The sequence below is a fragment of the Sminthopsis crassicaudata genome, chromosome 2 (genome assembly GCF_048593235.1).
Source record: "Sminthopsis crassicaudata isolate SCR6 chromosome 2, ASM4859323v1, whole genome shotgun sequence".
Classification (NCBI taxonomy): Eukaryota; Metazoa; Chordata; class Mammalia; order Dasyuromorphia; family Dasyuridae; genus Sminthopsis; species Sminthopsis crassicaudata.
In genome coordinates, this window is record NC_133618.1 from 314,169,733 (window position 1) to 314,196,290 (window position 26,558).

A 26,558-nucleotide genomic window follows, 5' to 3' on the forward strand; every position below is an offset into this window, starting at 1 on the left:
ATTTAAAAAGTTTGAGGACCATTGGCCTAGAGAATGTCTTTAACAATATCTGTATTACCTGCTCTTCGAGTCTGTTGTGAAAAAAACAATTTCTAAACTTAAAAGCTCTATAGAAATGTAAGTTATTAACATGATTATTATCCAGATAACCTAAAAAACTTAATCTCAGTGATTTTGAGGAAGCAGCAGATTAATTTTTTAAATAGTATTTTATTTTTCCAAATATATGCTAAGGTAGTTTTTAATATTCATCGTTGCAAAACCTTGTGTTCCAAATTTTTCTCCCTCTCTTCTCCCTGTCCCCTTGACAGCAAGCAATCCAGTCTAGGTTAAACATGTATAATTCTTCTAAATATATTTCCATATTTGTCATGCTGCACAAAAAAACCAGATAAACCTTTAAAGAAAAAAGTTTCTGTCAGACATTTAAAGAACAAAGCAGCTGTTTTCAAAAATGTCAAGCTCTTCTTGAAATCAGTTGCTTATCTGCTTTAGTAGGGGAAGTTCCTCCTTGCAGCAATCTAGAACATTGAAATCAAGCTATTTTCATGAGAAAAATGTCGTTCTGATTTCCAAACCATGGAAAGATAAAGCACAATTAGAGATCTGTCAGCTGCCATTACTAATGAACAGTAATGCAAAAATAGGAAATCAGTCTCTGATAAACAATGAAACAAAAATTATTAAATCAAAGATCGATATAGAAAAATGAATATCTTTAATTAGAAGATTGTGTGTTTTCTGCTTCATTTAAATAATCTGTGTTTATATTGTCAGAATTTCTTGACTTAACTTGAAATTATTTGAGGATTCCTTACTCTTGATTTGAGTACCTCTTTTACCCTGGTAGTCTATAAAACCTCTTTTAAATGTGATAATTTAAGTCTAGAGTATGAACAGCTTATGTCAAGCATTATTCTTAATCATGTTCCCTTAAAATGGTCACTCCTGAGTTTCTCATCATTTAATTTTCTTCTACTTATTATTATGAACTTGACAAACATTGGCAAATATGAACATTCCTTATACAAGAAGAACAAAAAAATTGCACATGAAATTGCATCCTCATTAACTTAAGGCTTTTTATGTTTCAGATTTCACATGTCAGTTCTGTCTAACATTATCCTTCTTGTTTGTGTCTCCTGAATTTCCTCTGTTCCTTTCCTTTTTTTTTCTAATGATTTATTGATAATGTTCTTTGCTTATTTTTCAGTAGCACAATTGATCCCATTTCTCCTGCCTCTTCCTCCCATCTATTATTTTTAACTTGTTAACCAGATCTTCCTTATTGATAGGTATTAGGTCCCCAATGATAGTTTCTTTTTTCATTTCTGCCTTCTAAAACTTGAAATAAGTGAGTAGAAAATTTATTAATTTCCTCTGTTTTAAATAATGGAATTTTAGTGGAGAGAATATTAGCTTTGGAATCAGAAGACCTGAGTTTAGATTTTTCTCTTAAATATTCTTAAACTCTGGGAACTTGGATTAAAACTACTCGTGTTTCTGGGCTTCTGTTTCCTTATCTATAAAATGAGATGGTTAGACTGGATGGTCTCTGAGATCCCTTCTAGCTCTATGATGCTATGACTTCCCTATCACTTACCATGTCATACTCCTCTGCCAACTTTTTGCTTTGTTTCTGGCCCTCATCATTCAATACTTTTTTAAAAATGACTTACTGATTCATAATATACTATCATTGTAAAAGCTTTTCTGTTTCTCCCTCTTTTGAGATATACCTCCACCCCACTATTTCCTTCTGGTACATGGATAGCCAATACAAGACTGTTTAAATATATAATACTGTCTTTGCTAAGTGAGGTTATATGAGTATATGGGATAGAGAAGGAGCCATAGAATCAGAAAGTCCTTGGTTTTATTCCTACCTTTATTAGACATTGGCTATGTGACTTAGGGAATTACTTAACTTCTCAGTACCTCAGGCAACATTTTAGAACTGACCACATTACAGAAAGGGTATTAGTCTGCATTGGTAGAAGTTGCTCCTGGAAAGTTCCTTATACTTAGATGCCAAGTCCAGTAAAAAAAAAAAAAAAAAAAATCATTCTAGATTTGATATATAATGCTCCCTTTACCTACTCATATAATTTTACCCTTACCTTCCAGGCTTGGAGCATCTATCATCTAGTCAGTGGTAAGTCTTATTTTTAAGATACTTTGAAATGTTCAGTGCATTTGAATTTAGATGTCTGGACCCATTGTTTTATTACTTCCCTTGTTTAGTATTGTCTCTTGGGAATTATTGGCCTCTAGCACCACCATTGTTCCTAAGTCATATTTGCTACTAAGTAACATCTGGCCAAGAACCTATAATTGGATAGTTTTCTTCTTTTTCCTCCATTTTCAATTTAAACTTTAAATCAGATAAACAAATTACTGGGCAACCATACTACTAAATATATTCTCTTTCAAACTCTGGTTGGTACATTTCATCTGTAGCCTTTTATTTCTGCTTATTTCTTTGCCCTCCCGCCCTCCCTTCACACAGCTAGGAAGTGTTAAATGTCTGAGATCAGATTTGAACTCCGGTTGTCCTGACTTCAGGGATGGTGCTCTATCCACTGCACCACCTGGCTGCCCCTTTTTTCTGCTTATGTCTTAAGCTAAAATTCCAAAGTTCATTCTCTGATATTCTTTCTGAATTTAGCTTCTAACAATTGCATCTTCAATAAGCAGTAAAGATAAAAATAACAACTGTGCCCCAAGAAGTTTTTTTTACCTTAGACCTTTAAAATCTGTATAAATGTTTTCTATAATCTGGTTCTAATAGAATTGTTATAAGAAGTAGTTATTAGTTATCAGGTTTGACTGTTGTTGGGAGGTATTCTATAAAATCCTGTATTGGTCAGCAAGTATTTATTAAGCATTTACTGTGTTTTTGCCACTGTACTAAGCTCTGAGGATATAAAGAAAGGCAAAAATAATCCCTGCTTCAGAAGCTGACATACAAATTGGGGAGACAATATGTAATAAATTGTAATAAGCTAAGTCCATACAAGCTATTTTCAGAGTAGATGGAAAATAACCCCAGAGTAGAAGTCAATAACAGGTAGGGGGACTAGGAAAGGTCTTCTGCAGGAGATGAGATTTAGATTTAGGCTTGGAGGAAAGCAGAGAAATTAAAAGACAGGTGAGGAGGCCAAGCATTCTAAGCATGTGGGAGAGCCAGAATAAAGGCATGGGCGTGGGAGATAGAATTTTTGTGCTTGAGTACTGCAAGTAGGTTATTTTAGTAGGATATAAAGTATGTGGAGGAGAGTAAATTATAAGAAGACTAGAAAGGTAGGAAGGGGCCAGGTTATGAAGAGCTTTATTTGAAAGCAAAATAAGTGGTATTATCACATTTTTTTTTATTGCCTAGAATGTCTCCTGTATCTTTCTCTTCTTATGAAGACCTTTTAGTGCCAAACAGAGGATTTTTCATTTGATCTTGGAGGTAATAGGAATATAGTACAATCTGTACAGATGATTGAAATATTCCTTCATAACTGCTGAAATTGACTCTTCCTTTTATCTGTTCTGTATCTCATACAGAGGGTGGGAGTGTTCTGTTCATACTTGTGCTTGAGAAAAATAATTTTGGCAGCTTAGTGGATCAATTCAAAGTAGAGAAACCTGTTAGGTGGTTGAATGCTATTCCATGTGGGAGGTTATATCTGCATAAGCATAGAAAAAATGAACTTCCAGAAGAGGTTTGTGAAGATTGAAATGATAGGATTTGATGGTGGATGACACTGAGATTGCAGTCCTGGTCCTGCGATAGTGATGATTCCCTAGACATTAAGAGGGAAGTTTGGCAACAGGAAGAATTCATATGAAGTTTTTTGATATGTAAAGTTTGAGATACCTATCTAGTTCGAGATGACCAAAAGGCAGTTGGTGATGGATTAGCACAGTAGAGAATGTATAGAGAATAGAGATGATAATTGAACTCAGCGAGGCTAATGCAACATAATTTAGTAGAGAGTGAAAGAAGAAGAGAGCCAAGGACAGAACTTTTGGAGACAACCAAGATCAATGAATGTGACGTGTGAGGAACTGTCAAGCCATGGATGTAAGACAGCTTCCTTATGGTTTGTGTTTGGACATCCTCTCTCCTGGCAACAGCAGTGAGTTCTTTTTTTTTTTAGAATTTTTTTCCCATAGTATATATGCATGAGTAATTTTTTTTATAATATCCCTTGTATTCATTTTTCCAAATTATCCCCCCCTCGCTCCACTCTCTCCCCCCCCCCCCGATGACAGGCAATCCCATACATTTTACATGTGTTACAATATAACCTAGATACAATATGTGTGTAAATACCATTTTCTTGTTGCACATTAAGTATTAGATTCCGAAGGTATAAGTAACCTGGGTAGATAGACAGTAGTGCTAACAATTTACATTCACTTCCCAGTGTTCCTTCTCTGGGTGTAGTTATTTCTGTCCATCATTGATCAACTAGAAGTGAGTTGGATCTTCTTTATGTTGAAGATTTCCACTTCCATCAGAATACCTCTTCATACAGCATTGAAGTGTACAGCGATCTTCTGGTTCTATTCATTTCACTCAGCATCAGTTGATGTAAGTCTTTCCAACCCTCTCTGTATTCCTCCTGCTAATTTCTTACAGAGCAATAATATTCCATAACCTTCATATACCACAATTTACCCAACCATTCTCCAACTGATGGACATCCATTCAACTTCCAGTTTCTAGCTACAACAAAAAGAGCTGCCACAAACATTTTGGCACATACAGGTCCCTTTCCGCTCTTTAGTATTTCTTTGGGATATAATCCCAATAGCAGCAATGCTGGATCAAAGGGTATGCACAGTTTGATAACTTTTTGGGCATAGTTCCAAATTGCTCTCTAGAATGGCTGGATTCTTTCACAACTCCACCAACAATGTATCAGTGTCCCAGTTTTCTCACATCCCCTCCAACATTCATCATTATTTGTTCCTGTCATCTTAGCCAATCTGATAGGTGTGTAGTGGTATCTCAGAGTTGTCTTAATTTGCATTTCTCTGATCAGTAGTGATTTGGAACACTCTTTCATATGAGTGGATATAGTTTCAATTTCATCATCTGAGAATTGTCCAACAGCAGTGAGTTCTTACTCTTATTTTGTGAAGCACAGGAAACTACCTTTTATTAAGATCCATTTCTGTCCTTTATGGGATCACATAAACCCATTGCATACATAGGCTCTAAAGATTTCATGATCCTTCTTTCTATTCTTTGTCACATTTTCTCCTTCTTTTGCAACAGGGTTTAGACTTCCCTTTACTTCCTTGGAGTCTTTTTTTGTCTGGCTTGAAATAGTTCTTTTCATTCACGAAATTTTCAAGTTGTTTTCATTCGTTGGTTTTCCCTTATAAACTGAAGAGAATAGAGAGTCATCCTTTTTTTAACCTTCTTTTGTACAAATGCAGGGAATTAAACTGCATTTTAAAAATATATACATGTAACTTTGGACAAAGTACAATTTCTGTGGATGACAGAAATAAACATTCCTTCATAACTGCTGAGATTTTGGTTCTTCTAGCTTATTCCATCTGGGACACCTAATAGATAGAGGCTGCCAGGTTACTAATCAACAGTTAGCCAATTCTATACAATATCATAAGGTAAAGATAGATCTGAAAAAATCCAAAACTCTAACTGTTGCCCAACTCTGCATTCTCTTTTGCCCCTCAATGTCTCAGTTGAGCAAATCTTGAGTTTTTGTTATGCTATCATATTTGCTTTATGTCTTATATCAGAAGCATTTGTTTTCTCTCTTTTTTTTTTGCCTAGCAATGTCTCAAACACCAATCTCATTTTAATTTTATTTTTTAATTCTTTTGTTTTAAACATTGTCATTTAGAAATTATTTAAATCTTACTTTTATAATCATTTTTTATATTCTTTGTATTTATGAATATATCTCCCCCTCCTTCCATACAATGGGATCATTTCTTATAAAACAGGTTAAAAAGAAGGGGAAAAAGTAGTTCAGTAAGACCAACAAACATTCATTTATGGCTGTTAATATTTGTAGTATTCTACAACCATAGTTTCTAGACTGTTCAAAGAAGGGAAGGAAACTTATTTTTTCTTTCTTTTTTTTTTTTAAATGGTCATAAATTCTCTTTTCCTTTTATTACATATGGAGGCCAGCCTGTGCCTCCCCAAAGTAGTGATTTACATTTTCCAGCAAAGATTTGTGTCAAGGTGACTTTTTTTTTCCCTATTTTTTTCTTAATTATAACTTTTTATTGACAGAACATATCCTTTGGTAATTTTTTACAACATTATCGCTTGCACTCACTTCTGTTCCGACTTTTCCCTTTCCTCTCTCTACCCATTCCCCTAGATGGCAAGCAGTCTTACACATGTTAATTGTGTTATGGTATGTCCTAGATACAGTATATGTGTGCAGAATCGAACAGTTCTCTTGTTGCACAGGGAGAATTGGATTTAGAAAGTAAAAATAACCTGGGAAGAAAAACAAAAATGCAAATAGTTTACACTCATTTCCCAGTGTTCCTTTTCTGGGTGTGGCTGATTCTGTCTATTTTGATCAATTGGAACTGAATTAGATCTCTTTGTTAAAGATATCCACTTCCATCAGAATACATCTTCATACAGTATCTTTGTTGAAGTGTATAATGATCTGGTTCTGCCATTTCACTTAGCATCAGTTCATGTAAGTCTCTCCAAGCCTCTCTGTATTCATCCTGCTGGTCATTTCTTATAGAACAATAATAAGGAAACTTATTTTTTTTCAATTAATTCTTTGGGGCCAAGCTTGATGACATTGTAGATTTTTTTTTTTTGGAGGGGGGCACACTTAAAGAGCAAAATAAGTTGTGCTATATGAATGTAATAGAATGCTGAAACTCCATCTTGTAGTTGGAAAAATAATATACCATTAAAGAAAGGAAATAAATTACAAGGAAAAAAAAACCCTAGAAAACAAAAGTGAAAATAATATGCTTCAAAAACTGCATTCAAATTCCATAGTTCTTTCTTTGGACATGGAAAGCATTTTCCATCATGAATCTTTTGGAATTGTCATTGACATTGGATATTTTATTCCATGCCAGGAATAAATGATCACTGTAGTGCTGAGAAGAGTTAAGTCTATCATAGTTGATCACTCATAGTATTGCTATGACTGTGTACAGTGTTCTGGTTTTACTCATTTCACTCAGTATCAGTATCAGGTTTTTCTGAAATCTGCTCCTCATTTCTGTGGTCTTCTATTACATTCACATACCATAATTTGTTTATCTGTTGTGGTATGTGAATGTAATCCCTTTAATTTCCAATTTTTTGCCACTGCTAAGAGAGCTGCTATAAATATTTTTTGTATATGTAGTTGCTTTTCTCTTTTTTTGTGGTCTCTTTTTAGACCTAGTAGTGGCATTGCTGGATCAAAAGATATGCACAATTTTATAGCTCTTTGGGCATAGTTCTAAATTGCTCTCCAGAATGGTTGGATCAGTTCACAATTCCACCAACAATACATTAATGTTCCAGTTTTCTCACATCTTCTCCAACACTTATCATTTTCCTTTTCTGTCATATTAGCCAATCTGATGGGTATGAGGCGGTACCTCTGAGTTATTTTAATTTTCATTTCTCTAATCAATGGTGATTTAAAGTTTTTTTTTCATATGACTGTAGCTAGCTTTAGTTTCTTCATCTGAAAACTGTCTGTTGATATCCTTTGACCATTTAGCATTTGGGGAATTGGCTGAATTGTAGTTATATAGTCAAATCATCCAGTTTTACCTACCTACCAGTGTCAGGCACTATGCTACAGAGGATATAATGAAAAATAAAAAAACGAAAACAAAAAAACAGGCCTTGTCCTCATGGACCTACAGTGTAGTGTATTCATTTTCAGTTTTTCTTTCCATATACATCAAATCCTTGGATATATTGTTTTCTTGGGTCTGCTTGTTTCACTGTTGAATCATTTCTTATGTGTTCTTTTATTAAACATTCATTTTCTTTAAAAATTTTTTCTCACTGATTTTAAAATGTATTCACCTTCTCACTTGCTCTATCCCTTGTAGCAAAGAATAAAAATAACAAAAGGCAGTTCCTAAAAATTTCTCAGCCTTAACTGAGTCTGACAGCATGTACAATGTTTCACACTCATCAACTCCCACTTTGGAAAAGAAGGGAACAAGGTACACTTCTTTGGGGTGAGACTTGGTCATTTTAAATGCACAGTTTATGGTATTTTTTTTTCTCTTAAAATGTTGGCATCATTGGTGGGTTGTTTTTGTTTTTGTTGTTTTTTTTTTGATTCTGCTTAATTTATTTTGCTATAGGTCATATAAATTACCCTGTGCTTTTCTGAATTTTTCATATTTATTGTTTTTTTTAAATAAGTGTTTTGATCACTTGTTTGTATTATATATTTCTCAATATATCCTTGTCCTCTTAACAGAGATTCATTCCTTATCATAAAAACATTTAAGGGGAGAAAAAGGGTCAGCAAAACTAGTCAAACATCACAGAAGTTTGATGTGTATTATTCTTCATTCATAGTCTCCTACTTCTGCAAAGAAACAAGGAGAAGAAATGTTTTTTTTTTTTTCCTTCTTTGGGGGCAAGCTAAGGCATTATAATTTCATAGCATTCAGTGATTTTTTTTGGTTCTGTCGATTTACATTGTTGTGTTCATTGTATATATTTTTTTCCTGGTTGTGTTTGCATTTATTCATATAAATCTTTACATTTATCTTTTGATTATATTGATAATTTCTTAAAGCACATTAATATTCCATTATATTCATGAACCACAATTTATTTAGCTATTCCCTAATATAAGAGCATCTGTTTTCTAATTCTTTATTACTACAAAAGTGCCTCTATGAATATTTTGACATTTGAAACCTTTATATATCTTTGATCTCTGGGTATATGTTTCTAACAGTGGAAAGGGTGAATGCCTGCTGAACTTCACACGTGGGGGGAACCTCTTCTCCCCAAAAAACCTTTTAGAGATGTGATGCAAAGATCTCTCCCTGTTTTCCAAGTTCTTAAATTACATTGATTTTGTTAGTGCAAAAGGAGCCATAGTTTTCGATGCAAGTTGCATGATTCTGGAGATACAAGCACTACTTGTATATTTGATATATATTTGATAAAGTATATTTGAGTTACAGATATCTTTCTGTACTTGATTGTACTTTCTCACCACAGGTTAAATCACTACATAGAAGGAATTTTATGTCTTTGAGAGAACACATTTCCTAAATCATTCTCTTTTCTCTTATTCAAAGATTAAATCATCCAGGTGGAACAACCCATTTGTTCCCTTTGGGATATTCCATCTTGTGTTGATTTCTGTTGTGGATTTTGAAACTAGTGAGAAAAGGCAAAATAATTTGCCTTTTCAGATCTTTTTTCACGAAGGTAAAGAAGTTTTTGTCATTTCTTTGGGGATGACAGCAGTTGGCAAAAACAATAGAAGGAGAAAGATTCAATGAACCACTTTCTCCAAAGCATTAAATTTAACTAGATGTGGTAGGAAGAAGAAAAAAAAGATCTATGCCCTAATGGGAAGTAAGCCTGTTGTTGGAAACCTGTGTGCCATTTTGGTTTTGTTCTTTGGTGAACAGGTCTCAGATTTCTATTGAATGCTAAAGGGGGAGGGGTAATGACTGAGGTAAATAATTCCAACTAATGTTGACCTTTGTCCCCTGTTGATCACAAAACCTGTTGTTTTATCAGACCATGATTCCTGGAACTTTGTCTATAGAAAAAAATACCGAAGTCAACAATGTGAAGTTTCCTGGGAAACCATTAGGTAACCAAGGGTTAGCTGGCAGTTGATTATTAGGTAGGCAAGAACATATTCACATATAGGTACATATCCTCTTCTCTCTATGCATACTCATATACTCACACATAGATACCTCACACACACTTTCTCACACATATAACTTAGTGAGTGTCTAAATTGGTTTTCCCATAGAACTGGGGGACTTTACCTTGGGACTTTTTGTGACTGCTTGAGTTTTTCTTTTTAGAGTATAATATAGTTTCAGCTACTATAGAAGTGCCAAGCTAAAGTTCTTCTTTCTAATTTATAAAATTTTGTGTGTTATTAGAAATCAAAATAGAATAGAAAGTAAAATAGTTGTTAGGGGAATTATTATTTCTGACTCTACTTGTATCTATGTTTATATATGTATATGTTTTTATATTTGTAAATAACACAAACATATACTTACATATAAGTACATATGTATAGACACATGTAAGAAGGGAAAGGAAGAAATATTTAAATGTGACAAATAGCTCTAGTTCCACTCCACTGGACTACAGAATTGGCTGCTTGCCTACCATTTCATGCAGAACTTAATGAAATAACTTCCCGGACTTATTGAGGGAGATGTCTTGTCAGATTCAGGGAATTAGTCCTGAAATTTTCCCACTGTAACTATGAGTCAGTGTCCCAGGGTCATTTAAGTATCCAAAGCTGCTTTGGTATGGGAATCCTGGGGTGCTTTCTAATTCTGCAGGCCATTGTCATATTGGTAATCCAGTTTTATATGTAAAAAAACAAACAAACATAAGAATAAAGAGTATTACGTTGAGACTGGCACCTCAGTGACATGTTATATAAGAAAGATGGCACTTTTCCATATTTCTGTCTCAAAATCATTGTGTGAAGTCACAAATTATCTAATTGTTCCTTCTTTTTTCCTTCCTTTTCAGGTCTGAATCCTTTTGTTCCCTCTATTCTAGAGGCATATTTCATAGGATTATAAGATAGAAAGGGAACATAAGTTCTACCCCCCTAATTTTATAAGGAGGGAAACTGAGGCTCAGAGAGGTTAAATGACTTAAATGTTTTGTTTTATATTCTACTTTGCTGAATGTTTATGATAGCTACCTCCTTTTTAGTCTAAAGAATTTTTGGTTGAATTCTAGATTATCAAATTTTTTGTTTGTTTTGATGAAGGGCAGAATTATTCAGTAGGCAGAGCATAGAATTTATTAGAGATTTTGGGATTTTTGCTATATCTGAAAATTATTCACTTGATAAATTTTTTATCCCCTAATTCTTTTTTTATTATTTATTTTTTAATTTAAAAATTTTTTTGCTGAGGCAATTAGGGTTAAGGTCCTTGCCCAGGGTCACACAGCTAGGAAGTGTTAAGTGTCTGAGGTCAGATTTGAACTCAGGTCCTCCTGACTTCAGGGCTGGTGCTCTATCCACTGCATCACTGAGCTGCCCCATCCCCTAATTTTAAAATTTCTTTTTAACAGACAGTGGATGATACTTTATTATCCTTCCATATATAATTGCACAAGCAGTACTCTGCGTCAGCTAATGATGACAGAGAATAATTTTAAAGGGACTAACTTTGAAATTAGAGGGCAGTGCTTAATTGAAGCTGACTTAACCTGAAGGTGGGACAGGGCCTAGTGTTTTTATTTGATTCAGCAACAGCAGTACAGATGTTTCATGTTAATTTGAAGAGAACTGGAAGCAAAACTCTCTAAATTAAATTGGGAAATGCAGTTTTTAGGGTTAAAGGTGAAAATCTTTTATAATTTGAAAATCTTGCCAAATGCAGACATAGTCTATAACCTAAACAGACCTTGGTAATGTGACAAAATGGAATTTAAAGAGATAATTAGATTCAAAGTGGAATGCAGTACTTAAAAAAAACCACTTTAAAAAGATTGTGACAAACTTAACTGATTTGGAATATTATATAGGGTTAGAAGAGGAATTCAGGTCAGTTTATATTTGAAAAAACATGCCTTTAAAACTATTTTAAACATTGAATTGTTAAAATTTTGGGTGTTAGCTTTGGGTCATGTTTAGGTTAGTATCCTTACTAATAATGAAAATGAGTGGGAATGACATGTGAATTACATTTGCAGAAAATGTGAAACCAGGAAGAGATGTGAACCTCAGGGAATCCAAAAAACTAAGACAAAGGAACCTAAAGATATGGGTGACTTAGTCAGGAAATTACAGCATGAAATTCAACTTAAAGTTTTAGCAAAGGCATCTGGAGAAAATTAATCTGAAATACAGATATTGGGTGGTAGTGGAGAAAGCCGAAAAGTAGCAATGGTTAAAAAAAAAAAAAAGTCATATGTCAGCATACATTATTTTCCTGGGTTAGGTGGTAATAGAGCTGTTAACCAGAAGATTACATAGGAAACTCTAATATCACGGTAATCTAGTATTGTGTGATTTTGGGGGATTGCCTACACAGAAGTATTATGTCATGGAGTTAAGGAGGATTAGCTCATTTTGTTTTGACTGATGAGACAGTTCCTGGAAGGCTGCAATCAGTTTAAGGCACCTCATTACAAGATAGCTATAGAGCTATTGGAGGGAGTTCAGAGAATTATAACAGAAATGATTAAGGAACTGGAGGGACTGACTTATGAGGAAAGAATATAAATGAAATCCTTATAACTTGGCAGAACAGAGACTGTAGAAATATAAATATCTCAAGGGTGAAATCAAATCTTATGGAAAAGAGTAATTTTTTTAGGGTGGGAATTGGAGAGGGTAGAAGGAATGGAACCAGAGTAAAATTTAAATAAGAGAAAATTTAAGGTAAACATCTGCATTGTTTGATGAAGGCTACTTGATGGTTCTTTCTTGCCATATTTCATGAGTTTTTTTACAAAATAACATTTTCAGTTAGTACTTTTTTCCTTGGAATCACATCTATTACTTAAGTCTAGAAGGCACTATAGACCACACCCTAACATAGCCAGCCTCTCTTTTGACTTTCTAGTTCTCAGCTTTTCTGGAAATAAGTAGGTTATTTGGAACTCTGATGAGCACAAGATTGAAATGTCTCAGCTTTTTGAAACAGAATCTAAGATGCCCTTCAGCATTTTAGAGCTACAGATTAAAAAATTCTAGGGACATAATCTGATGATTGAAGGGAAGAAATGATAGATATTTGATTCTGTTTTATGGATCATTGGTGCAATAATGTTTGTAATAAAACTTATGCTTGGGAAATAATTATGTGAAAAACTAATTTTTGTTCAAGGAAGCACACTGAATATTAGACTCAGCTAAGATAATTAGTAATGTAATTAATGAAGTGTATAGCCCTTTGTGGAATGAAATCCTGAGAAAATTTGAAAAAAAATTTATTTTTCAAAATACATATCATAGGAGCCTTTTAAGATAGTTGAAACTAAATGTATGTGCTCTGCAAAAATAGGTGCCATTTATAATTGCAAGATCTTACATAACTAGTATATTTATATGTCAGAGATCAGCCATAGTGGTGAACAACAGAAACTTCTCAGGAATTGTTAGTGGCTTCTTCTTAGCCAAATTCAAAAACCCTTTACTTACCTTCTTTTAGATAACTGTACACTTGACAGTGACAGCCTCCTTCATTGGCTTCCAGTCCTTAAGATCCTATCATCACCCTTCAGGGTCATTTCTTATCCTTGTGCTTTTAGCTGTGTATTTTTATTTCTTTGTTCTTTATTTTTAAAAAAAAAATCCTACTGTAAATTCTTGAGATAACTGTATCTATCTATCTGTCTATATATTTGATGTGCAGTCATTTATCCATTGCTTTATTTAGCTATTAATACCTTCTCTTTTTTTCTTGGCAGTTTTGAGGTAGAGATTTCCTTTCTTCAGCCAAAAATAAAAAATAAAAAAATACAGGGTTTATTATCTTTGCTAATTACAAGTATGTCTGAAAGCCTAGTGGCAAAATTGTTTCCATGAATGTCCTTTCCATAAAACAAACTAACAAACAAAACAGTATACCTTTTCCTTTGGGTGATTTTACCAATTTGACCCATTAGTTCTACTAGTCACCATGTATAGGTTACCAGTCTAATGATTTTTGTTAGTTTCTAAATCTGTTTGAATGACACTTATTTTGTTGTTTAATGCTTTATTTATTTAATATTTTTCCCAGTTTACATTCAAAACAAAATTTTTTTCAATTGTTTTTAAAATTTTTGAGCTTTAGATTTTCTCTCTTTTCTCTACCCAATTAAGAAACCACATGTGAAGTTATGCAAAACATTTCCATAAAAATCAAGTTATGAAAGAAAACATAGATCTCCCACCTTAATGAAAATAAAAATCCTCAAGAAAAATTAAATTAAAAAGAAAGAAAGGATGCTTCAATCTCTATTTAGACATAACCAGTTCCTTCTCTGTGTATGGAGAAGATTTTTCATCATAAGTACTTCAGAGTAGTCATGGATGATTGTACTGAGAATAGTAAAGTTATTTACTATTCTGGTCATCTCAGAATATTGCTTTTATTTTGTATATAGTACATTTCACTTTGCTTGTTATGGAGGATTTTCCAGGTTGTTGTTTTTTTTTTTTTCCTCTGAGAACATTCTGCTCATCATTTCCCATAAAACAATGATATTCTATCATAAACATATACCACAGGTTATTGAGCCATTCCCCAACTGATGGACATGCCTTCAATTTCTATGTTTTTTGGCCCTGTCAGGAGAGCTGCTATGAATATTTTTTTGTACATGTAGGCCATTTTCTTTCTTCCTTTTTTTTTTTCTGAATCTCTTTTGGTATTCATGCCTAGTAGTGGTATCTTTAGGTCAAAGGTTATGCATGAATTTATAGCCTTTTGGGCGTAGATCATATCTTTTGATCATTTTGATCAATTGGGAGATGGCTCTTATTTTTATAAATTTGACTCAGTTCTCTAACTATGTTTGAGAAATGAAGCCTCATCAGAGAAACTTGCTTCAAATTTTTTTTTTTTTTTTTTTTTTTTTTTTTTTTTACAATTACGATTACTAGATGTATTTCCCTTCATTTATTTTCTCTCTCCTTTCACCCTGTCCTTCAGAGGGGTTTTGGTATTGACTGCTTCCTCCCACAATATGCCCTCTCTCACTCCCCACCCCGCTTCCTATGTTCCATTTACCTCCTATTGTCCTGCAGGATAAGATAGATTTCTGTGCCCCTATTAACTATATATGCTATTTTCTCATTGAGCCAATTCTGATGAGAGAGCTAAGGTTCACTCATTCACATGTTCCTTCCTCTCTTCCCCTCCACTGTAAAAGCTTTTTCTTGCATCCTTTTTTATGACAGATAATTTGCATCATTCCACTTCTCTCTTTTTATTTCTCCTAGTACATTTCTCTGTCACCACTTAATTTCAGAATGACATTTATTTTGATGAGAGGATTTGGGATGATGTGATCATATGGGCATGGTAAGTCATCAGTTGGAGAAATGACTTTCATGTCCATAGAGCTCTTTATTTCTTTTCACAATTTAAACTTTGCTTCCTCAATTGTGAGACTCTGGCCAACAAAGCAATGTCATATAAACTGGAAGGAAATGTTTGTCTTCTTAATGTTAATGATATTTTTTAAGCCAGTAGTGTATGTAATGTCAGTCCTTTTTTTGGTGTGTGCCATTCACTGAGTGTTTCCTATTTTTTAACTAATGCCAAATGATTTTAATGATTACTGCTTCATAATGTAGTTTGATATTGGGAAGAAGTCTCCCTTATTCCTATCTTTTCATTATTTCCTCAATTTTCTAGGTCCTAAGTGAATTTTGTCATCATTGTGTTTAGCTTTGTAAAGTATTCTCTAGAAATGTGGTTGTCTTATCAATACATTTTTTTTGAGGCAATTGGCATTAAATGACTTGTCCAGGGTCACAAACTACTAAGTGTCCGAGGCCAAATTTGAACTTGGGTTCTTCTGACTCCAAGGCTGGTGCTTTAGCATTAAATTTTAAAGTACATTTTGACAATATCATATTTGTCAAGTCATGGCCCAGTCTTGAGCATTTGATTTTTTTTTTGTTTTTTGCTGAGGCAATTAGGGTTAAGTGACTTTCCCAGGGTCACACATCTAGGGAGTGTTAAGTATATGAGACTAGATTTGAACTCTGGTCCTCTTGACTTCAAGAATGGTGCTCTATCCATTGCACCATCTAGCTGCCCGGAGCATTTAATTTAAAAAAAACTTTTTTTTTACTTTTCTCATTATTATTTTTATTTTCCCCATTACATGTAAAAACATTTTATTTGGCTATATATGTACATTGATTTTTTACTTATTTCCATATATATATATACATATATATATATATATTTATATGTATGTATGTATGTATGTATCATGTTGGGAGAGAAAATCAGAACAAAAGGAAAAAAAACCCAAGGAAAAAAATGGTGAAAATAGTATATATTGATCTACATTCATTCTCCATATTTCTCTCTCTGCCTGTGGATGACCTTTTCCATCCAAAGTTCATTAGTATTGTCTTGAATCACTGAACTGCTGAGAACAACCAAGTCTGTCATAATTGATCATCCCACAATCCTGCTGTTACTGTGTACAATATTTTCCTGGTTCAGTTAATGTAAATCTTCACAGGCCTTTCTAAAATCAGCTTGTTCATCAATTTTTATAGAATGATACCATTCCATTACTTTGATATACCATGGCTTATTCTTCCATTTCCTGATTGACAGGCATCTATTCATTTTCTAGTTCTTTGCCACCACAAAGAGCTGCTACAAATACTTTTGCACATGTGGATCCTTTTCCCTCTTTTATGATTTTTTTGGGGGATAGACCCAATAGGAGTACTGTTGCATTAAATAGCCTACACAGTTTGATAGCCCTTTAGATATAGTTCCAAATTGTTGAGCAATTTTTCTCCAGCTATTTAAGTTATTCTTTATTTCTTTAACACAAGAAGAACCAGGTACTTTAGTTGACATAGTAATATTAAATTTTTTGCTTTGCTTTCACTATTAGCCTGTGAAGGAAATAAAAAATGCAGGCAGACAAAAATAGAGGGATTGGGAATTCTATGTAGTGGTTCATAGTCATCTCCCAGAGCTCTTTCGCTGGGTGTAGCTGGTTCAATTAATTTTTGCTCTATTGGAACTGATTTGGTTCTTCTCATTGTTGAATAGGGCCACGCCCATCAGAATTGATCATCATATAGTATTGTTGTTGAAGTATATAATGATCTCATGGTTCTGCTCATTTCATTCAGCATCAGTTCTTGTAATTCTCCCCAGGCCTTTCTGAAAATCATCATGCTGGTAGGACAATAATTTTAATACAAGAAAATGTGATGGATCTTTGGAAGAGGAACATAGTTTATATGCAATCTAGGAGATGCTGAAATTATGCTGGATTGGGAGGGAAAAGTATCAATGAGGTGCTTTTGAATATTACTTCAATAGGTAGGATTTTTAACAAGAAGAGATGGTAGGGAAGGACATTCTAAGAGCATTCTCCACAATATTATGAGGAGAATCCTATCCTTTTCATCCCCAATGCAATCATCTTATTACAGTTTCTCTTTACTAGTTACCAGGACTGTTCAAATTGCTTTCATTTTCTTCCTCATCCAATTCATCCTTTATACTGTTGCCAGACATTTTCCATTTATATAATCTGGCTACATTACTCCTCGCAGAAACACAATCTTTTACCAAGACTTAGCCCAATGTTTTGCACAAAGGTATTTTTAAATTGTTGTCATACATTTTTACATAATATGAGTTTCCCACTCTAATAAAGATAACAAACACTGGGAAATGAGTGTAAACTGTTATTTTTACCTTCTGAATCCAATTCTTCCTGTGCAACAAAAAATTCGGTTCTACACACATATATTGTATCTAGAATATACTGTAATATATTTAACATGTATGACTGCCTGCCATCTGGGGGAGGGGGTTGGGGGAGGAAGGGAAAAAATCTGAAAGGAAGTAAGTGCAAGGGATAATGTTGTAAAAAATTACCCATGCATATGTAATGTAAAAAAAAAAGTTATAATTATAAAATAAAATAAAAATTAAATTATTAAAAAAAAAGATAACAAAAGAAAAATAGTAATTAGTCAAAACCAACCATCACATTGACCATGTATGACAGCATGTGCCTCTTTCTCATACGTAGACCCCCATCTCTCCATTGAAGGTGATTCCCTTTTTCTTCCCTCCCTCTCCCCTGGGGCAAACTTGGTCCTTGTAATCATACATTATTTAGATTTATTTGATTGTTCTTTGCTTTTACATGTTGTCATTGTGTATGTTGTTTAAATTGATTATGAACATGTTATAATGGGAAGCTATGTGGTACAGTGGATAGAGTTCTAGGCCTAGAGTCAGTCCCTGGGTTCAAATATGACGAATCACTTAATCCTATTTGCCTCCGTTTCCTCCACTGTGGGCTGAATAAAGAAATGTCAAATCACTTGAGTATTTTTGCCAAGAAAACTCCAAATGGAGTCACAAAGAGTAGGATCCTTTGCTAGGCTATTTACTTTGTTCCCATTTCATTGCATCTACAAAAATTATGAATATTTTGGCTTAAATGGGACTTTTCTGTTTTTAACCTCCTTAGGGGTATATAAGTGTAGAAAGGGAAATCTGAATCACAGAGTATAGCCATTTTGTGTTTTTTTTTTTAAAGCATAATTCCAAATTGCATTCCTGAGAAGTTGGAACAACCCATTGGTTTACCAATACTTTGCTAGTGTGCCCTCATAAGAGGGTTTCAGGATCATAAGTTTAGAGCTAGAAGGAATTGTAGAAGCAATTAAGACCAGTCTGCTATTTTTACAGATGGGAAGAGATTAATAACATGATTTTTCTTTCTTTTTTTCCCCCCAATTAATTAATTAATTAACTAAAGCTTTTTATCTTCAAAGCATATACATTAATAATTTTTCAACATTGACCCTTGCAAAATCTTGTGTTGCAAATTTTCCCTCCTTCCTTCCACTCCCTCCCCTAGATGGCAGGTAATCCAATATATGTTATACATGTTAAAATATATGAATAACATGATTTTTCCTTGCAAATTAGTATATAAGGAAAGGAAGGTCTTTTTGATTTGAAGTCTAGTACCCTGCTCTGTTTGCCACGCTACCTTTCTAAGTATTCAATGCATGTTCATTGAAATGAGTTGAAGAAGGAATACAGTGAGCAAAAAGTTAGGGTGAATTTGAAAAATGTTTGGTATTTAAAATTTTCAGAAGCATAGGTCTTAGAAAAGGGAAATAATGAGAGTTAAGGCCAGAGACCTAGCTTCCTAGGCTAGAGCATGGAAGACTTTGGATGTCATGATAAAGAATTTGGAGCTTTCTTTGTAGGTACTGAAAAACCATTGAAGAGTCAGGTCTTATTGATGTATTAAGCTTGTTATTGCCATGTGATTCAATTAAAATTAAGGATGTGATGGTGAAGTCATTTTAATTGGGAAACCTCTGATTAGAATCTAATTAGATCTTGATGATTATTTTTATCCTTCCCTCTTTTCCAGTGCTTCTACCTTTCTTTTTCCTGTTCTACTTGTTCATTGTCATTTTGTTTGGTTGTCTTTTAGAAATAAATAATTAGCTGGTTTCTTTACTTTTCAGGCTAGAAATCTGAAACACATACATCTGATTGGATGAACTGTGCCTTGTTATAGACAAGAAGACCAGAGATGGAGTCATAATCTCAGGAATTTTTTCCCAGAAATTCACAGTGAACTCCAAACACGATATTTCTCTGTGATGCTACCTTAACAAAGGCCTGATGGACAGACTATTACTATTTGCCTTGCCCCCTTTTTTCCTCCATGTGGAAAGTGGAAAGCAAGGCATCAGAAACCAAGAGAAAGTTGGTTTAATGAATGAGAGTGCTACCTCAATTCTCAAAACATGGGTCCTCCTTTAAAGGTAAGATATTGGTGTGGTTTAAGGTTGTTATTGCTGGCATAAGGAAAATCGTAGTACAGGCATTTCCAGAAAGAAATAGCTTTAATTGTGAAAGGGCCTTGTTTGTGGTAGAACCATAGTGATAGCTAGATTGACCCAGGTGTTGCAATCTTATAATTTTGAAAGTGGTAAAAAATTAGCATTCATTCCTGGGGAATGGCTTTTCTAGTACTACTCTTTGTTAGGTCTAAAAAGGTAATTTAGTAGTGCATTATTAACTTTGTATATTTTCCAAAAACTTTAGAAGTAATGACATCATTCATACATTCTCACATTTCTTTGAGGCAGCCCCAAGACAAGTTTTTGTGTTTTTTTTTCTTTGTTTCCTTTTACAGATTATGTAGGGAGTAGGGAACTTGTTCAAGGTCTTTGAACAAGGTGCTACATTAGATAGTTAGGGTTATATCCTATTTTTATATTTCATCTTTTAGCTTTATTTTTTGTTTGTTGTTTTAAATGGAAAAACATCTCAATTGTAGAACAAGAAGATTTTGCCTTTTCTTTTTGAGCCCTTACCAAGAGACAGCAAGACTAGAATAATTCATATTGTTTTGTTACTGTGTAGAATCCTTCTTGGGACTGTTCTCCAACTTGTATTTGTATTCAATGATTGAATCTCTTCAGAGCTTGGCTGTAACCTTGACTTTTAAGATATGCACTGCTGAGCTTGTGTTTCTTGACTTGTAAACTGTCTTTGAAGGATCATCTCAAGGCATGGCCGTCTTCTGTCAGGCAAAAGGCTTGTCCTGTTTGATCCACTCAAAAAAAAGTGTTCATGCTTCATAAAGGAATCATTTGGATTAATGCTTTGTCATTTCTAATTACAACAGTTGAGCTCGAAGAAAACCAAATTCCTTTTTATGCCTACATTCACATTTTTCATACATCTATCTTTTTTCCCCAGAATACTTAACTGTCTGGGATTTTGCTTTTTTTCCCCTCAATAAAGGTTGTGATTCTGTCAGCACATAATGTTATAAAGATGTAGGATATTAAAACAACAAACAAAATCCTTATAACTCTATAAGAACCAATTTGATAAAAACGGAAATGTTTCTTTGGATTTGAATCAGACATGGAAACTTTAAGTTTCAAAATAATTTTATTGGGGAAGTTATGAGTTGTGATCATGAACACATACATGTATGTATGTATATCTATATATGTATATATCCACACATATACACAATATACAATTGAATGTATATATTCAGTATTCAGTTGTGTTCCCATATCATGCTCTAGTACTTCGAAATGAAACAAGTTGAAGAGTTAGGTCTTTATTATTTATTTATTTATTTATTTTAAATAAATGCTTCTTCTTCTTCTTCTTCTTCTTTTTTTTTTTTCCCCCTGAGGCTGGGGTTTAGTGACTTGCCCAGGGTCACACAGCTAGGAAGTGTTAAGTGTCTGAGACCAGATTTGAATTCTGAGCCCTGAGATTTGAGCCCTGAATTCAGGGCTGGTGCTCTATCCACTGCACCATCTAGCTGCCCCAGAGTTAGGTCTTTAGCCTAAGTCAGTACATTGCTAGTTAGAATAGTCCAATCTAATTTCAATTCATGAAATGATTATTTAATACTATTTGATACTACAGGGGGATTCAGAGATAATGACATGATTTCAGTTGTCAAGAAGGTTATAGTCTGATAAGATGAAACAAGTGCCCATAATAGAAAGTGGAATAAAATTGATGTTATAAAAGAGGATGTATACAAAGTATTTTACATACATAAAAAGAGAAATTACCTCAGCTAGGGAGACTTGGGAAAAATTTCATGCTTGGAGGAATTGGCATTTGACTTGGGTCTTGAAGGATGAATAGGATTTTGGAAGGCAGAAGTGGAAGAGGGTATTTAAAGTGTAGGAAAAGGAGGAACCAGATCTTCAGAAGTTGAAAAACTTGGGGCTTGTTTAGGAATTGGAGAATAATTGAACATGACCGGTACATGAGGTATATGAAGGAGGGTAACGGGACTAAAATCCTCCTTGAATTCCAGGTGGTTTGGAGATATAATCAGAGCTGTGCTTTTGAATATTACTTTAGCATGAGGCTAAGGGTAGAATTGGGTAGGGGGGAGAGAAGGCAACATTGCCACCTGAAAAGATTGCTAGAATTTTTAAAGTAAAAAGGCATTATTTCATACATAACCATTTATTTAAACATTTATCAGTAAACATTTATTAAGTGCCTACTATGTGCTAGGCACTGTGCTAAATACTATAAAGGAAGGGGAAAAAACTAGTTCTATCCTGAGTTTTCAATCTTGTAGGAAAGATAAGCTAAGATGAATAAATAATCATAAAGAAGAATTATACATAGGAAAGGTACAAATGATGCTATGGAAATTTATAGTTCTCTTTTGCTGAGGAGTATAGTTAGGGATATTTTGATGGAAAAGACAGCAATTAAAGTAGACATTGAAGGATGAACACATTCTGGAAATAGGTGGGAAAGATCACTTAAGCAGGGAATGACCTGTATGAATAAAAGCATGGAGGGAGAAAAGTACAAAGTTGTTTAGAGAACAATAATTAGTCCAGTTTGGTGAGAAGATAGGATGGGTGAAGGGAAATATAGGAAACAAGGCTGGAAGAGCAAAGTGAAAGGATTGTGGACAATAAGAAGCACAAGATAGGTCAGAGAAGATTTTAGAATTGGTCACTAAGAGGAGGAACAGAGAATCCTTAAAATTTTTTTTTCTTATTTTCAGTTCCAAATTTCCTTCCTTCTTTCTCTCCTCCCTCATCCTTTGAAATATAAGAATATGAAATATTTGAGAAGTATGTTGCCCTTTATAGATACAAAGTTATGCAAAATGTTTCCACATTGACCATGTTGCAAAAAAATAAAAAGGCAAGAAAAATAAAGAAAGAGAAAAACTGTTTTAATCTGTACTCAGAGTTCATCAGTTTTCACTTTGGCAGTAGATAACATTTTTCATCATAGTCTTTTGAAATTACCATAAATCATTTTATTGATCAGAGTTTCTAAGTCTTTAACAGTTGATTATAGTTATAAAATTGCTATTATTTTGTACCATTTCTTATATTACAGTAGTATTTCATCATATTTAGGTACTATAGCCTGTGCGGCCATTGCCCAATTGATGATCATTCCCTCAATTTCCAGTTCTTTGCCACTATAAAAAGAGTTGCTATAAATATTTTTGTGGATCTTTTAACATTTTATTTGATTTCATTAGGGTACAAATTTAGTAGTGCTTTTGTTAAGACAAAGACATACCCATACAGTCCTGTAGCCTTTTGAGCAAATTGTTCTCCAGAATAGTGGTTTCAGTTCACAGCACTTCGACAACAGAAACAGAATCCTGAAGAGCCAAACCTGAAGTGAAGTAAGTAGGGAAGTTGCAGTGTGGCTTGAGAACAGAAAGAGCCCCATTGGGTTTGGAGGTAGAGCATCTGGATTCAAATCCTTGCTCAGTAGTACTCTGTGACTTTGGACAGGGAGGGCATTTAACCTCCCTGAACTTTAGTGTTAAATTTTTTATCTGTAAAATGAGGAAGTTGAAATAGCTTATCTGTGAAATACCTTTTAGCTCCACATCATATTATCTTGTGATTTGAATAACAAGGGAAGGAGTATTTAAGAGGGACAAGAGAGAAGAAAATATAAAGGACATTACAGTTAGTATGGAAAATATCAAGGAATAAAAAAATCAATCAAGTGCTAGACACTACTAGACACTGGGGACGCTATTGTAAAGAATGAAACAATCCCTAATCTAAATGAATTTAAGTGGCGGAAACAGTAAGAACTTGTAAAATATAGATCAGAGCATCTTAAACTTTTTCCACTTGACATCTCTTTTTGCCTGAAAAATTTTTATGCAACTCCCAAGTATAAAAGTATATGAAAGAAGATTACAAATCATTTACTGATAATTAATCATAATTTTACAACCTCCACATTCAGTTACAAGACCCTATATGGGGTCTTTACCTATATGGGGAGGGTTTACAAAGCTTTGATAGACAACAATTATAAAGTTAGCAGATCTTCCCCTTCCCCCTCCTTTTTCTCTCCCCCCCACTCCTTCTCTCTCTCCCTTTCCCTGTCTGTCTCTGTCTCTCTGTCTCTGCCTCTCTCTTTTTCTCTTTCACACATACACACATGAAGTAATTAAGTGTAGGGTAGTTTGGGTGGGAGGATAATTAGAAAAGACTTTATGTAGAGGATATTGCTTCTTAAAGGAAAAGAGAAACTCTGTGAAGTAAAGAGGGTAAATGTATTCTAGGTATGGAAGACAAAACAAAGACATGGAGGTTGGAGATGGAGTGCAATGGGTGAAGAAGGTGAGATAGTTACTTTGTATTGCAGAGTATGAAAGGGGAAGTAATCTCCCATGGCTCAACAGATTGGGGCCAGATTGTGTAGGGATTTAAAAGCTAAACAGAGGAGTATATATTTGATGCTAGAGGCAAAGGAAAACCTATGAGTGGCTGAATGGAGAAATCACCTTATCAGATCTACACTTAAGGAGCATTACTTTGGTAGCAGTGTATAAGGTAGAGTAGTGCTGAGAGACCTGAAAGCAGGGAGATCAATTAGGAAACTTGCAATAATATTGTTGAGAAGAAATGAAGACCTAAATTAAGATGGTTGACTGTGTGAATAGAGGAAGGATTGGCAATTCTAGAGATGTTATAAAAGTAGAAACTATCTCTGCCAGTTGAATTAAAAAGATGAAATAGATTTCAGAAATGTCAGAGAAGTGGGTTTTGTTAAAGGCCAAGTAATTGACCATTAGTGAGTGAAAAATTGTGAGTTCATACCAAGGTTGCAAGCTAGAACTAAGAACTTAAAAAAGAAGCAGTATTTGACTTGCTGAATTTTATATCATCATGGAGAGGAGTGGAAATGTGGGATTGACCTAAAAGCAAAAGTCTGGATAAAATAGATAGGTTTGTGATGATAGATGTGAAGAAAAAAAAATGAGGAAACCACCTAATGATTTAACCATTAGTAAAACTCATTAGTCTTTTGGAATGACAGTGTATATATAGACAGAAAAACGTGGGTGCCTTATATGATGCATCTCCACTGAGGAAAAGATGAAGTATAGATGGGAACATTTCCCTTGTGCAGTTCTTAACTTGTTGGACTTGTTTTAAAATTTTTTTCGATAGCTATATTTTGACATAATTGGTTTCCTTTCTAGTTCTATATATTTTACGTTATATATTTTACAGCATTATTCTGAAAAGGAGCACATAGGTTTTACCAAACTGCCAAAGGGGTCCATGACATAAAAAAGGTTAAGAATGCCTGTTTTCATATCCTGTTGGCATTAGAGGCAGAATAGTCTTTACTCTCTACAGAGGCATTAATTGCTGTGAAACATTATACTCAGATGACTGTGATGAGGAAGAGATGTTGATAATGACAGCTGATGTCATATTATACCATTATACATATATTTTTAAGCATATCAGGGAGCAAATAATTCATTCCTCTTCCTTATTAGGTAGTGTCTAATGATATGATATAATCTTTGCCTGGGTAATAATAATAATGCTTTAAGGTTTAGAAGTGTTTTTCTCACAAATTTCTAAGGTAGAGATGTCATACTCCTCTGCAGTCCACAAATTAAAATGTAATTGAGAAATGTTGAACAAAATTTTAAAAAATATAGCATAAATAATATTAATGTGTGATTTTCTAAGTCAATATGTGACCCAGGTTGTTTTCTAATTGAATTTGACACCACTGCCGTAAGGGCTATAATCCTTGCCTTGTTGCTCAGCACTCAGATTTTTGGTGACTTCTTTATCTCTCTTAGCTCTCTTAGTTTTGTTCTTACAGTGAAAGGATTTGAACAGATATTTGAAAAGGTCCCCTCCAGTTCTAAGTTCTGTAATTCTGTTGTCCTCATTTTATAGCTTAGGAAATTGAGACTCAGAAAATTGATGATTGACCTGAGGCAATATGAGGTAAATGTTGGAACCGGGACTCTAGCATGAGTCTCCTGACTCTCAGTCTAGTGCTCTTTTTGTTCTTCTGTCTGTAACTCAAAATATTTTGAGCTTTTGAGAATGAATTAGTGATCAAAGACATGTGTTAGAATGAGAAAATATTAGATCTGGAAGAGACCTTAGACACTATCAAACTTGATTTCTAAATTTATAGAAAGGAAACTAAGTATGGGAAGACGAAGTAACTATCTCAAGCTTGAGTTCAGCTCTCTGCATTACCCTGTGTTGCCTCTTGAGGGCTTCCTGATGACTGTGCCCATCAAACAGTTCAATCCAACAAGCACTTATTAAGTACCTACTGTGAGCCACATCTTGTTCTGTGCATTGACACTGGCTTGCTTTTTTTCCAGGAGCCAAGAGATTTTTCATGTCTCCTGAGATTAGAAATTGTATGCAAGCCATTGTATGCTTTGTTCTGTGCATTCCCTGATTGAGCAAAAATTTCATTGATAGAACTAGTTTGGAAAATATTCCAATAATGTGGTTAATACCCAACCCAACCTAGCTATTGGTTTTAGCTGCGCCAAGTTAGCAGCATATCATGCCATTTCAGAGAGAGAATACTTTTCTGAGAGAGGCTCACAACTTTTCTCCACAGGGATAGACTATCAGAGCTAGAAAGGAATGTTAAGTTTGTCTTGTTTATTCTCATTTTTCAGATGAGAAAACTCAACAGAGCTAGGACTTGAATCCAGGTCTCCTGACTTCCAGGATCTTTCTGGTATACTTTAATGACTTACATGTGTGTTTATTTGAGAAGACTCAGTCATTAAGTCAATTCTTTGCGCTGCA

The 26,558-nt window shown here is 34.1% G+C and overlaps 1 protein-coding gene across 6 annotated transcripts in view; it reads left to right on the forward strand.

Moving 5' to 3' along the window:
* AREL1 (apoptosis resistant E3 ubiquitin protein ligase 1) overlaps nt 1-26,558 on the forward strand; it is a 61,098-nt gene that overhangs the window by 6,616 nt on the left and 27,924 nt on the right. For 2 of the 6 annotated variants that reach the window (XM_074290019.1, XM_074290025.1), the window contains exons 2-4: nt 2,128-2,155; nt 19,428-19,730; nt 26,426-26,487. The gene's annotated coding sequence lies outside the window, so the exon portion shown is untranslated. Of the gene's footprint in view, nt 1-2,127; nt 2,156-8,236; nt 8,338-19,330; nt 19,731-24,028; nt 24,087-26,425; nt 26,488-26,558 lie in introns of those variants that run through there. The other 4 variants (XM_074290020.1, XM_074290021.1, XM_074290023.1 and 1 more) reach the window with 4 other exon arrangements.